We start from the raw sequence: 12,620 nt of genomic DNA on the forward strand, positions 1-12,620 counted from the left end.
TGGCAATACGACTATTAGTTATATTGTTATTGTTCATCTAGAATACTGACTAATACTGTACAAGCATGTGGGGATATGGGGAAAAACATCTAAGAAGAAGTGCTTGAAACTAAATAGAAATTCACAGGATCTCACTTCTGGGGGGCAGGAGGGTGTTTGGGGACAGTGAGAAAATGAATAAGAATTTATCCCCGAGTCTTGCAGAGGGGATAAAGCTCTGATGAAGTTGCTGACACTGATTTTACTTTATTATTAAAGCCTTACCAATGTGTGGGAATATTCCAAACTGAGGCGCCTCCTGGAACAGGTCACTAACCCCAATCTGAATCATACTCCATATTGTTAACTACACTCCATGTTGAATCAGACTTGAACTTGACCAAATCCTCTGCCTCTGCATTCCTGAGAATGTAGCCTGTCACTTCCCTAAAATTTAACGACTCTTAGCAAATAATGGTCGGGTGAGAATGTGGCTGTTCCGGGAAGGGTTTATTAATTATAATGGTAGTGGTCTCTCCCTGCCCCTTCCTGGTTTGCTGATGTTAAAAGAAGATTATAATGTTGATGGTCTCTCACTTTTACACTTGATCATGCGATGTCAGGCACTTACCCTCCCCAACTTGCCATACCGAAAGCTCACCTCTCCTTCGGAAAGGGGAGAACACTTGGTAGATTCCTCTGTTCTGTGTTTCCCCAATTCTGGACTTGTATAACCCTCAATAAATCTCTTTGCTTTCACTTTAACAGAAATGAGCATTCTTACTCTTTGACACAAAAGCTCTTTATTTGTGAGTCAGTAGACATATTTATAACTCCCCCCCAGGCTATTGGATGCTAATAAAAATATTAACAAAGAAATAAAAAATAATTTTAAAGGAAAATCAATTTGACAGTCTTCTTGAGCAACTTAACTGGAGCAATTGGAAGAATAATTAGTAAATATATGAATCACCCTACAAATATTCGATGAGTACTTAGGTACTCTACAACATGTTAGATGTTTGATGGAGGAAACACCAAAGGAATATAATTGATATGCAAACATATTTATTTAGAATGAGAAAATCAATCACAAAAATTATAAAGTTTAAAAAGCTGACAAGTAGGCAGAGCCAAGATGGCAGAATAGACAGACACTTCTGGTGAGCCCTCCTTACAAGAAAGACCTGAAAAAACAAGGAAAACGAGTATATTTGTGACAAGCTGGGAGCCCTGAGCATCAAAGGCAAGCTTAAACAATGAACTGAGGGGCAGGGGGAGGAAGAGACCGTTCAGAAGTGGAGAGGAGTTACCAGACCTGAATCCCAGGGAGACCTCAGGCACCATTCCCGGAGTAGTGGTGGCAGCGGCGGCAGGCTGGTACTAGCATTCGGCCGCAGTTTCCTCAGGGAGAAGCAGCCAGCCACACAGCCTACTCACACATCAGGAACCTGAGGAGAACGGTGCTCTCGGCAAAAGCTAAGTATTTGTGTGTATTTTACTGTGCCCCCCCCCCCGCCCCCACAAGCCAGCTTCAGCGGCTGAATCCCTGGGCCTAAGATAGACCCTGGTGAGCACCTAGAGCCATCCTCCTGGCCTTAAAAACAAAAAAAAAAATTTTTTTTTTTTTTTTTTGCAACTGGGGAGAAAAGATAATTTTCTAGCTCCATTAACCGGGGAGCTCAGGACAGAAGCAGCTCCTGTCCAGGCATAAACTGCCCTTGGACCTTGAGCACCTTTCCCTTCTGCATATACATGTGTGGGCCTATTTCGGGAGAATAGGCCCTTGTTGGCAGATTCCAACTATTTCAGCTGTGCAGTGGAGAGGTGGGTGTTTGACGTTTGACATTGCTTTGCCTATTAAACAAGGTCCTCACCTACGCACATCAGGGACCTAAGGACTGGTAGCTCCACTCAGGTCACCCAGCCCCCTGCGGCAAGGGTCCAAAGATAACTGGTACCTCCCAGTCCTTACAACCAAAAACTTGGGGTGCCCATGGTCCCTCTGCAGAACCCACCCACCAGCACGCTCTAGGGAACAGAGATGCATTTTCCTCAGAGACACTTGGGGGTCGGTTCTCAGGCCCCTGCTTTGTTCAGAGCATGACCCCTTGCTGCAATCAGATACCGGTATATATGCCAATCACCCCTGCCACTCTAAGACTGTGAGACAGAGTCTGTACCACACACTTGATGATCAGCTACCTGGGAACGTGAGCTGAATTCATACAAGAAAACTGAATGGATTCCTAGACTGATATACCTGATAACAGCTCTAGCCAGCTGGGGACAGGACACCAGAGCTCCAAAGGCAAAAATAATCAAGCTAGCTCACTCAAGCAACCCATAGAGGTATACCGAAACAAAACAAAGCCAGCAGCTACAACACAGTAAGCAAGCATAAACTAATACAATAACTTAGAGATGGGTTGGAGACAACAGTCAATATCAAGTCACATAAAGAAACAGACCATGATCACCTCAACAGGCTCTCAAAACAAAGAATCCAGGGATCTTCTAGATGAAAGTGCATTCCTGGAATTACCACATGCAGAATACAAAAGTTTAATATACAGAACCCTTCAAGACATTAGGAAGGAAATGAGGCAATATGCAGAACAAGCCAAGGAACACACAGATAAAGCAACTGAAGAAATCAGAAAGATTATTCAGGAACATAATGAAAAGTTTAATAAGCTGGAAAGATCCATAGACAGACAGCAATCAGAAATTCAGAAGCTTAACAATAAAATTACAGAATTAGACAACTCAGTAGAAAGTCAGAGGAGCAGAATTGAGCAAGCAGAAGCTAGAATTTCTGAACTCAAACATAAATCACTTGGCACTAATATATTTGAAGAAAAATCAGATAAAAGAATTTTAAAAAATGAAGAAAACTTAAGAATCATGTGGGACTCTATCAAGAGAAATAACCTACGAGTGATTGGCGTACCAGGACAGGGAGGGATAACAGAAAATGCAGAGAAAATTGTTGAAGATATGTTGGCAGAAAACTTCCCTGATATTGTGAAAGATGAGAAGATATCTATCCAAGATGCTCATCGAACTCCACATAAGGTAGATCTGAAAAGAAAGTCACCAAGACATATTATAATCAAACTTGCCAAAACCAAAGATAAAGAGAGAATTATAAGAGCAGCGAGGGATAAAAGAAAAGTCACCTACAAGGGAGAGCCAATAAGAATAAGCTCGGACTACTCGGCAGAAACCATGCAGGCAACAAGGCAATGGGATGACATGTTTAAAAAATTGAAGGAAAAAATTGCCTGCCAAGAGTCATATAATCCATCAAAACTGTCTCTTAAATATGAAGGTGAAATTAAGACATTTCCAGATAAACACAAGTTGAGGGAATTTGTAAAACCCAAAACTACAAGAAATACTAAACGAAGCTCTTTGGTTAGAAAATCAATTTTATCAGGAATCAACCCAAGACTAGAACACTGGGTAGAGCAGCCAGAAGTCAACCCAGACAGGGAAATCGAAAAAAACAAAGCCAGATTATTAAAAAAAAAAAAAAGCCCCAAACAGGGTAACAGCAATGTTATTATATAAAAGAAGACAACATTGAAGTAATAAAGAGTGACTAAGAAATGTAATCATACACCTTCCATATGGAGAGGAAGATATGGTGATGCAAAGAAATAAAAGTTAGTTAAATAATAAGGTAACCACAAAAGAGACAAACTATCCTACTCATCAAAATAAAATACGAGGGAAAAATACAGACTCAGCAGAAACAAAATCAACAACAACAAATATGAGGAAAGGACAATAAATAGATAAAACCTACTCAGCACATAAAAACCAGTGGGAAAAAGAAACTGTCAACACACTAAAAAAGAAATCAAAATGATAGCACTAAATTCATACCTATCCATAATTACCCTGAATGTAAAAGGACTAAATGCACCAATAAAGAAACAGAGAGTGGCAGAATGGATTAAAAAACAAGATCCGTCTGTATGCTGCCTACAAGAGACACACCTTAGACTTAGAGACACAAACAAACTAAAACTCAAAGGATGGAAAAAATATATCAAGCAAACAACAATCAAAAAAAGAGCAAGAGTGACAATATTAATTTCTGACAAAATAGACTTTAAAGTTAAATCCATCAGAAAGGATAAGGAAGGACACTATATAATGATTAAAGAGACAATACACCAAGAAGATATAACCATATTAAATATTAAATATTTATGCATCCAATGACAGGGCTGCAAGATACATAAAACAAACTCTATCAGCATTAAAAAGTGAGGTAGACGGCTCCACAATAATAGTAGGAGACTTCAACACACCACTCTTGGTGAAGGACAGGACATCCAGAAAGAAGCTCAATAAAGACACGGAAGATCTAAATGCCACAATCAACCAACTTGACCTCGTAGACATATACAGAGCACTCTACCCAACAGCAACCAAGTATACTTTCTTTTCTAGTGCACGTGGACCATTCTCTAGAATAGACCACATATTAGGTCATAAAGCAAGCCTTAGCAGAATCCAAAGCACTGAAATATTACAAAGCATCTTCTCTGACCATAAGGCCATAAAAGTGGAAATCGATAACGGGAAAAGAAATCAAACACTTGGAAACTGAACAATACCGTGCTCAAAAAAGACTTGATTATAGAAGACATTAAGGACAGAATAAAGAAATTCAGAGAATACAATGAGAACGAAAACACTTCCTATCAGAGCCTTTGGGACACAGCTAAAGCAGTGCTCAGAGGCCAATTTATATCAATAAATGCACACATCCAAAAAGAAGAAAGGGCCAAAATCAAAGAATTATCCCTACAACTTGAACAAATAGAAAGAGAGCACCAGAAGAAACCCACAGGCACCAGAAGAAAACAAATCATAAAAATTAGAGCTGAACTAAATGAAATAGAAAACAGAAAAACAATTGAAAGAATTAACAAGACCAAAAGCTGGTTTTTTGAAAAAATCAACAAAGTTGATAAACCACTGGCCAAAATGACAAAAGAAAAACAGGAGAGGAAGCAAATAACCCAAATAAGAAACGGACAGACGATATTACAACAGACCCAACTGAAATTAAAAGAATCATATCAGATTACTATGAAAAACTACACTCAAATTTGAAAACCTAGAAGAAAATCAGCTGCTACAGTCTGAAACCGATCGAACATGCAATCAAGATGCATTGATAATTACTGGCAATTGGAATGCGAAAGTTGGAAACAAAGAAGAAGGATCAGTAGTTGGAAAATATGGCCTTGGTGATAGAAACAATGCTGGAGATCGAATGATAGAATTTTGCAAGACCAACGACTTCTTCGTTGCAAATACCTTCTTTCACCAACATAAACGGTGAGTATACACATGGACCTTGCCAGATGGAACATACAGAAATCAAACTGACTGCATCTGTGGAAAGAGACGATGGAAAAGGTCCATATCATCAGTCAGAACAAGGCCAGGGGCCAACTGTAGAATAGACCATCAATTGCTCATATGCAAGTTCAAGCTGAAACTGAAGAAAATCAGAGCAAGTCCACGAGAGCCAAAATATGACCTTGAGTATATCCCACCTGAATTTAGAGACCATCTCAAGAATAGATTTGATGCATTGAACCCTAGTGACCGAAGACCAGACGAGTTGTGGAATGACATCAAGGACATCATCCATGAAGAAAGCAAGAGGTCACCAAGAAGACAGGAAAGAAAGAAAAGACCAAGGTGGATGTTAGAGGAGACTCTGAAACTTGCTCTTGAGCGTCAAGCAGCTAAAGCAAAAGGAAGAATTCATGAAGTAAAAGAACTGAACAGAATATTTCAAAGGGCGGCTCGAGAGGACAAAGTATTATAATGACGTGTGCAAAGAGCTGGAGATGGAAAAACAAAAGGGAAGAACAAGCTCAGCATTTCTCAAGCTGAAAGAACCGAAGAAAAACTGAAGAAAAAATTCAAGCCTCGAGTTGCAATAGTGAAGGATTCCACGGGGAAAATATTAAATGATGCAGGAAGCATCAAAAGAAGATGGAAAGAATACACAGAGTCACTATACCAAAAAGAATTAATCGATATTCAACCATTTCAAGAGGTGGCATGTGATCAGGAACCGATGGTACTGAAGAAAGAAGTCCAAGCTGCTCTGAAGGCACTGGCGAAAAACAAGGCTCCAGGAATTGATGGAATATCAATTGAGATGTTTCAACAAACAGATGTAGCACTGGAGGTGCTCACTCGTCTATGTCAAGAAATATGGAAGACAGCTCCCTGGCCAACTGATTGGAAGAGATCCATATTTATGCCTATTCCCAAGAAAGGTGATCCAACCAAATGTGGAAATTATAGAACAATATCATTAATATCACACACAAGCAAAATTCTGCTCATCATTCAAAAATGCCTGTAGCAGTATATCGACAGGGAACTGCCAGAAATTCAGGCTGGTTTCAGAAGAGGATGTGGAACCAGGGATATCATTGCTGATGTCAGATGGATCCTGGCTGAAAGCAGAGAATACCAGAAGGATGTTTACCTGTGTTTTATTGATTATACGAAGGCATTTGACTATGTGGATCATAACAAACTATGGATAACAGTGGGAAGAATGGGAATTCCAGAACACTTAATTGTGCTCATGAGGAACCTTTACATAGATCAAGAGGCAGTTGTTCGGACAGAACAAGGGGATACTGATTGGTTTAAAGTCAAGAAAGGTGTGTGGCAAGGTTGTATTCTTTCACCATACCTATTTAATCTGTATGCTGAACAAATAATATGAGAAGCTGGACTACATGAAGAAGAACGGGGCATCAGGACTGGAGGAAGACTCATTAACAACCTGCGTTATGCAGATTACACAACCTGGCTTGCTGAAAGTGAAGAGGACTTGAAGCACTTACTAATGAAGATCAGAGACCACAGCCTTCAGTATGGATTGCACCTCAACATAAAGAAAACAAAAATCCTCACAACTGGACCAATGAGCAACATCATGATAAACATGGAAACAATTGAAGTTGTCAAGGATTTCATTTTACTTGGATCCACAATCAACAGCCATGGAAGCAGCAGTCAAGAAATCAAAAGACGCATTGCATTGGGCAAATCTGCTGCAAAGGACCTCTTCAAAGTGTTGAAGAGCAAAGATGTCACCCAGAAGACTAAGGTGCACCTGACCCAAGCCATGGTATTTTCAGTCACACCATATGCATGTGAAAGCTGGACAGTGAATAGGGAAGACCGAAGAGGAGTTGATGCCTTTGAATTGTGGTGTTGGGGAAGAATATTGAATATACCATGGACTGCCAGAAGAACGAACAAATCTGTCTTAGAAGACGTACAATCAGAATGCTCCTTAGAAGCAAGGATGGCGAGACTGCGTCTTACATACTTTGGACATGTTGTCAGGAGGGATCAGTCCCTGGAGAAGGACATCATGCTTGGCAGAGTACAGGGTCAGCAGAAAAGAGGAAGACCCTCACCGAGGTGGATTGACACAGTGGCTGCAACAATGAGCTCAAGCATAACAACGATTGTAAGGATGGCGCAGGACCGGGCAGTGTTTCGTTCTGTTGTGCATAGGATCGTTATGAGTCGGAACTGACTCGATGGCACCTAACAACAACAACAACAGAAGAAGAAATGGATGAATTCCTAGAAACCTAAACTAACACAAACAGAGGTAGAACAACTAAATAGACCCATAACAAAAGAAGAGATTGAAAAGGAAATCAAAAAACTCCCAACAAAAAAAAGCCCTGGTCTGGATGGCTTCCCTGCAGAGTTCTACCAAACTTTCAGAGAAGAGTTAACACCACTGCTACTAAAGGTATTTCAGAGCATAGGAAAGGACAGAATACTACCAAACTCATTCTATGAAGCCACCATATCCCTGATACCAAAACCGGGCAAAGGCACCACAAGAAAAGAAAATTATAGACCTATACCCCTCATGAACGTAGATGCAAAATTCTAGCCAATAGAACTCAACAACATATCAAAAAAATAATTCACCATGACCAAGTGGGATTCATACCAGGTATGCAGGGATGGTTCAACATTAGAAAAACAATTAATGTAATCCACCAGATAAATAAAACAAAAGACAAGAATCACATGATTTTATCAATTGATGTAGAAAAGGCATTTGAAAAAGTTCAACACTCAGTCATGATAAAAACTCTCAGCTAAATAGGAATAGAGGGAAAATTCCTCAACATAATAAATGGCATTTATAGAAAGCCAACAGCCAACATCCCCCTAAATGGAGAGAGTCTGAAAACATTCCCTTTGAGATCGGCAACCAGATAAGGATGCCCTTTATCACCACTCTTATTTAAGATTGTGCTGGAAGCCCTAGCCAGAGCGCTTAGGCTACACAAAGAAATAAAGGGCATCCAGATTGGCAAGGAAGAAGTAAAAGTATCTCTATTTGCAGATGACATGATCTTATACACAGAAAACCCTAAGGAATCCTCCAGAAAACTACTGAAACTAATAGAAGAGTTCAGCAGACTATCAGGATACAAGATAAACATACAAAAATCAGTTGGATTTCTCTACACCAACAAAAAGAACATCGAAGAGGAAATCACCAAATCAGTGCCATTTACAGTAGCCCCCAAGAAGATAAAATACTTAGGAATAAATCTTGCCAGAGATGTAAAAGACTTATACCAAGAAAACTACAGTACACTTCTGCAAGAAACCAAAAGAGACTTACATAAGCGAAAGAACATACCTTGCTCGTGGATACGAAGACTTAACGTTATAAAAATGTCTATTCAACCAAAAGCGATCTATACATTTAATGCAATTCCAATCCAAACCCCAACGATATTCTTTAATGTGATGGAGAAACAAATCACCAACTTCATATGGAAGGGAAAGAGGCCCCGAATAAATAAGGCATTACTGAAAAAGAAGAACAAAGGGAGGCCTTACTTTACCTGATTTTGGAACCTATTACAGCAACAGATACATGGACCAATGGAACAGAACTGAGAATCCAGACATAAATCCATCCACATATGAGCAGTTCACATTTGACAAAGGCCCCAAAACCCTTAAATGGGGGAAAAGACAGTCTTTTTAACAAATGGTGCTGGCATAACTGGATATGCATCTGCAAAAAAATGAAACAAGACCCATACCTCACTCCGTGCACAAAAACTAACTCAAAATGGACCAAAGACCTACATGTGAAATCTAAAGCGATAAAGATCATGGAAGAAAACTAGGGACAACGTTAGGAGCCTTAATACATGGCATAAACAGTATACAAAGCATTATAAAGAATGCAGAAGAAAAACTAGATAACTGGGAACTCCTAAAAATCAAACACCTATGCTCATCCAAAGAGTTCACCAAAAGAGTAAAAAGCTTACCTACAGACTGGGAAAAAGTTTTTAGCTATGACATTTCCAATCAGCGCCTGATCTCTAAAATCTACATGACACTGCAAAAACTCAACTGCAAAAAGACAAATAACCCAATTAAAAAATGAGCAAAAGATATGAATAGACACTTCACTAAAGAAGACATTCAGGTAGCTAACAGATATATGAGGAAATGTTCACGATCATCAGCCATTAGAGAAATGCAGATCAAAACTACAATGAGATTTCATCTCACTCCAACAAGGCTGGCATTAATCCAAAAAACACAAAATAATAAATGTTGGAGAGGCTGGCACACTTATACACTGCTGGTGGGGATGTTAAATGGTACAACCACTTTGGAAATAGCTAGAAATAGAACTACCATACGATACAGCAATCCCACTCCTTGGAATATATCCTAGAGAAAGAAGAGTCTTTACACGAACAGATATATGCACTCCCATGTTTATTGCAACACTGTTTACAACAGTAAAAAGATGGAAGCAACCAAGGTGCCCAGCAACGGATGAATGGATTAATTATGATATATTCACACAATGGAATACTATGCATCGATAAAGAACAGTGAGGAATCTGTGAAATATTTCATAACATGGAGGAACCTGGAAGGCATTTTGCTGAGTGAAATTAGTCAGTTGCAAAAGGACAAATATTGTATAAGACCACTATTATAAGAACTTGAGAAATAGTTTAAACTGAGAAGAAAACATTCTTTCTTGGTTACGAGAAGGGGGGAGGGAGGTAGGGTGGGAGAGGGGCATTCACTAATTAAATAGTAGATAGGAACTACTTTAGGTGAAGGGAAAGACAGTACACAATACAGGGGAGGTCAGCACAATTGGACTAAGCCAAAAGCAAAGAAGTTTCCTGAATAAACTGAATGCTTCGAAGGCCAGTGTAGCATGGGCAGGGGTCTGGGGATCATGGTTTCAGGGGACATCTAAGTCAATTGGCATAATAAAATCTGTTAAGAACACATTCTGCATCCCACTTTGAAGAATGGCGTCTGTGGTCTTAAACACTAGCAAGCAGCCATCTAAGATGCATCAACTGGTCTCAACCTACCTGGATCAAAGGAGAATGAAGAACACCAAAGACACAAGGTGATTACAAGCCCAAGAGACAGAAAGGGCCACATTACCAGAGACTACATCATCCTGAGACCAGAAGAACTAGATGGTGCCCGGCTACAGCTGATGACTGCCCTGACAGGGAACACAACAGAGAACCCCTGAGGGAGCAGAAGAGCAGTGGGATGCAGAGCCCAAATTCTCCTAAGAAGACCAGACTTAATGGTCTGACTGAGACTAGAAGGACCCCAGTGGTCATGGCCCCCAGACCTTCTGTTGGCCCAGGACAGGAATGATTCCGGAAGCCAACTCTTCAGACATGGATTGGACTGGACAGTGGGTTGGAGAGGGATGCTGGTGAGGAGTGAGCTTCTTGGATCAAGTGGACACTTGAGACTACGTTGGCATCTTCTGCCTGGAGGAGAGATGAGAGGGTGGAGGGGGCTAGAAGCTGGTGAAATGGACACGAAAAGAGAGAGCGGAGGGAGAAAGTGGGCTGTCTCATTAGTGGGGAGAGTAACTGGGAGTGTGTAGCAAGGTGTATATGGGTTTTTGTGCGAGAGACTGACTTGATTTGTAAACTTTCACTTAAAGCACAATAAAAATTATTTAAAAAAAGTGACAAATACCACAGACATGGTGATTGAAAAATTTGGAAACGAGTAGTGGTGATGGTTGCCCAACATGATGAACATAATTAATGTTACTGAATTGTACATGTAAAATGGTGACTCGGCAAGTGTTTTCTTAATATATGTATTTTATCTCCATGCTAAAAGAAGGGAAAACTTGGTGGCATAGTGATTAAGAGTTCAGCTGCTAACCAAAAGGAAAAGGTCGGCAGTTTGAATCCACCAGCCACTCCTTGGAAACCCTATGGTGCAGTTCTACCCTGTCCTATAGTGTCGCTGTGAGTCGGAATTGACTCAAAGGCAATGGTTTGGTTTGGTTTCGGGCTAAACGAAGATTCCTAGTACTAAAAAACAACAAACAAAATCATAGACATCACAACATTCAGAATAAAAAAATGTGATAACAACTGTAGTAACAGGCACATGTCTATAGTACTCTTTTCCTACATTTCGTTTGGTTGCATATTCTGCGGTCAAATCATCTTATGACAATTGTTTAATACTGTTTTGTTTTTAATATCATTTATTTTGTTGTTGTTGAGAATATATACAGCAAAATATACACTAATTCAACAGTTTCTACATGTACATTTCAGTGACATTGATTACATTTTTTGAGTTGGATCACCATTCCCACCCTCCTTTTCTGAGTTTTCATTACATAAACTCACTGCCCCTTAACGTTCCTGTTATGGATTGAATTGTGTCCCCCCAAATATGTGTCAACTTGGCTACGCCATGGTTCCCAGTATTGGGTGATTGTCCACCATTTTGTCATCTGCTGTGATTTTCCTATGTGTGGTAAATCCTTCCTCTATGATGTTAATGAGGCAGGATTAGAGGCAGTTATGTTAATGAGACAGGACTCAATCTACAAGATTAGGTTTTTGTTTTAAGTCAATCTCTTTTGAGATATAAAAGAGAGAAGCCAGCAGAGAGGCATAGGGAGGTCATACCATCAAGAAACAAGAGCCAGGAGTGTGTGTGCTTTGAACCCAGGGTCCCTGCTCTGAGAAACTCCTAGAGCAAGGGAAGATTGATGACAAGGACCTTCCTTCAGAGTCAACAGAGAGAAAGCCTTCCCTTGGAGCTGGCACCCTAAATTCAGACTTTTAGCCTCCTAGACTATGATAGAATAAATTTCTCTTTGTTAAACCATCCACTTGTGGTATTTCCGTTTTAACAGAATTGGATGACTAAGACAGTTCCTTTCTAATCTTTAGAGTTGCTGTCATCAATTTGATCTCATACAGATAGTTCTTAAGAGAGCACAATGCTGAAGGCAGACATTCTTTACTAATTTAGCTAAACTATTATTAAAATTTTTTTTTTTTATTTGGTTTAAAGAAGACTTCAGAAGATATTTTTGGTTTAAGGTTTAAAGATTATCTCAGGGCAATAGTTTCAGGGGTTCATCCAGCCTCCATGGCTTGATATAATTGACATGTGGTCAGTGATCTTGAAGGGCTCACAAACTACTGGGGTAGATGATACCAACATAACTGAAGCAAAATAACTAACAGAAAACAGGG

Source organism: Loxodonta africana, chromosome 9 (genome assembly GCF_030014295.1).
Source record: "Loxodonta africana isolate mLoxAfr1 chromosome 9, mLoxAfr1.hap2, whole genome shotgun sequence".
Taxonomy (NCBI): Eukaryota; Metazoa; Chordata; class Mammalia; order Proboscidea; family Elephantidae; genus Loxodonta; species Loxodonta africana.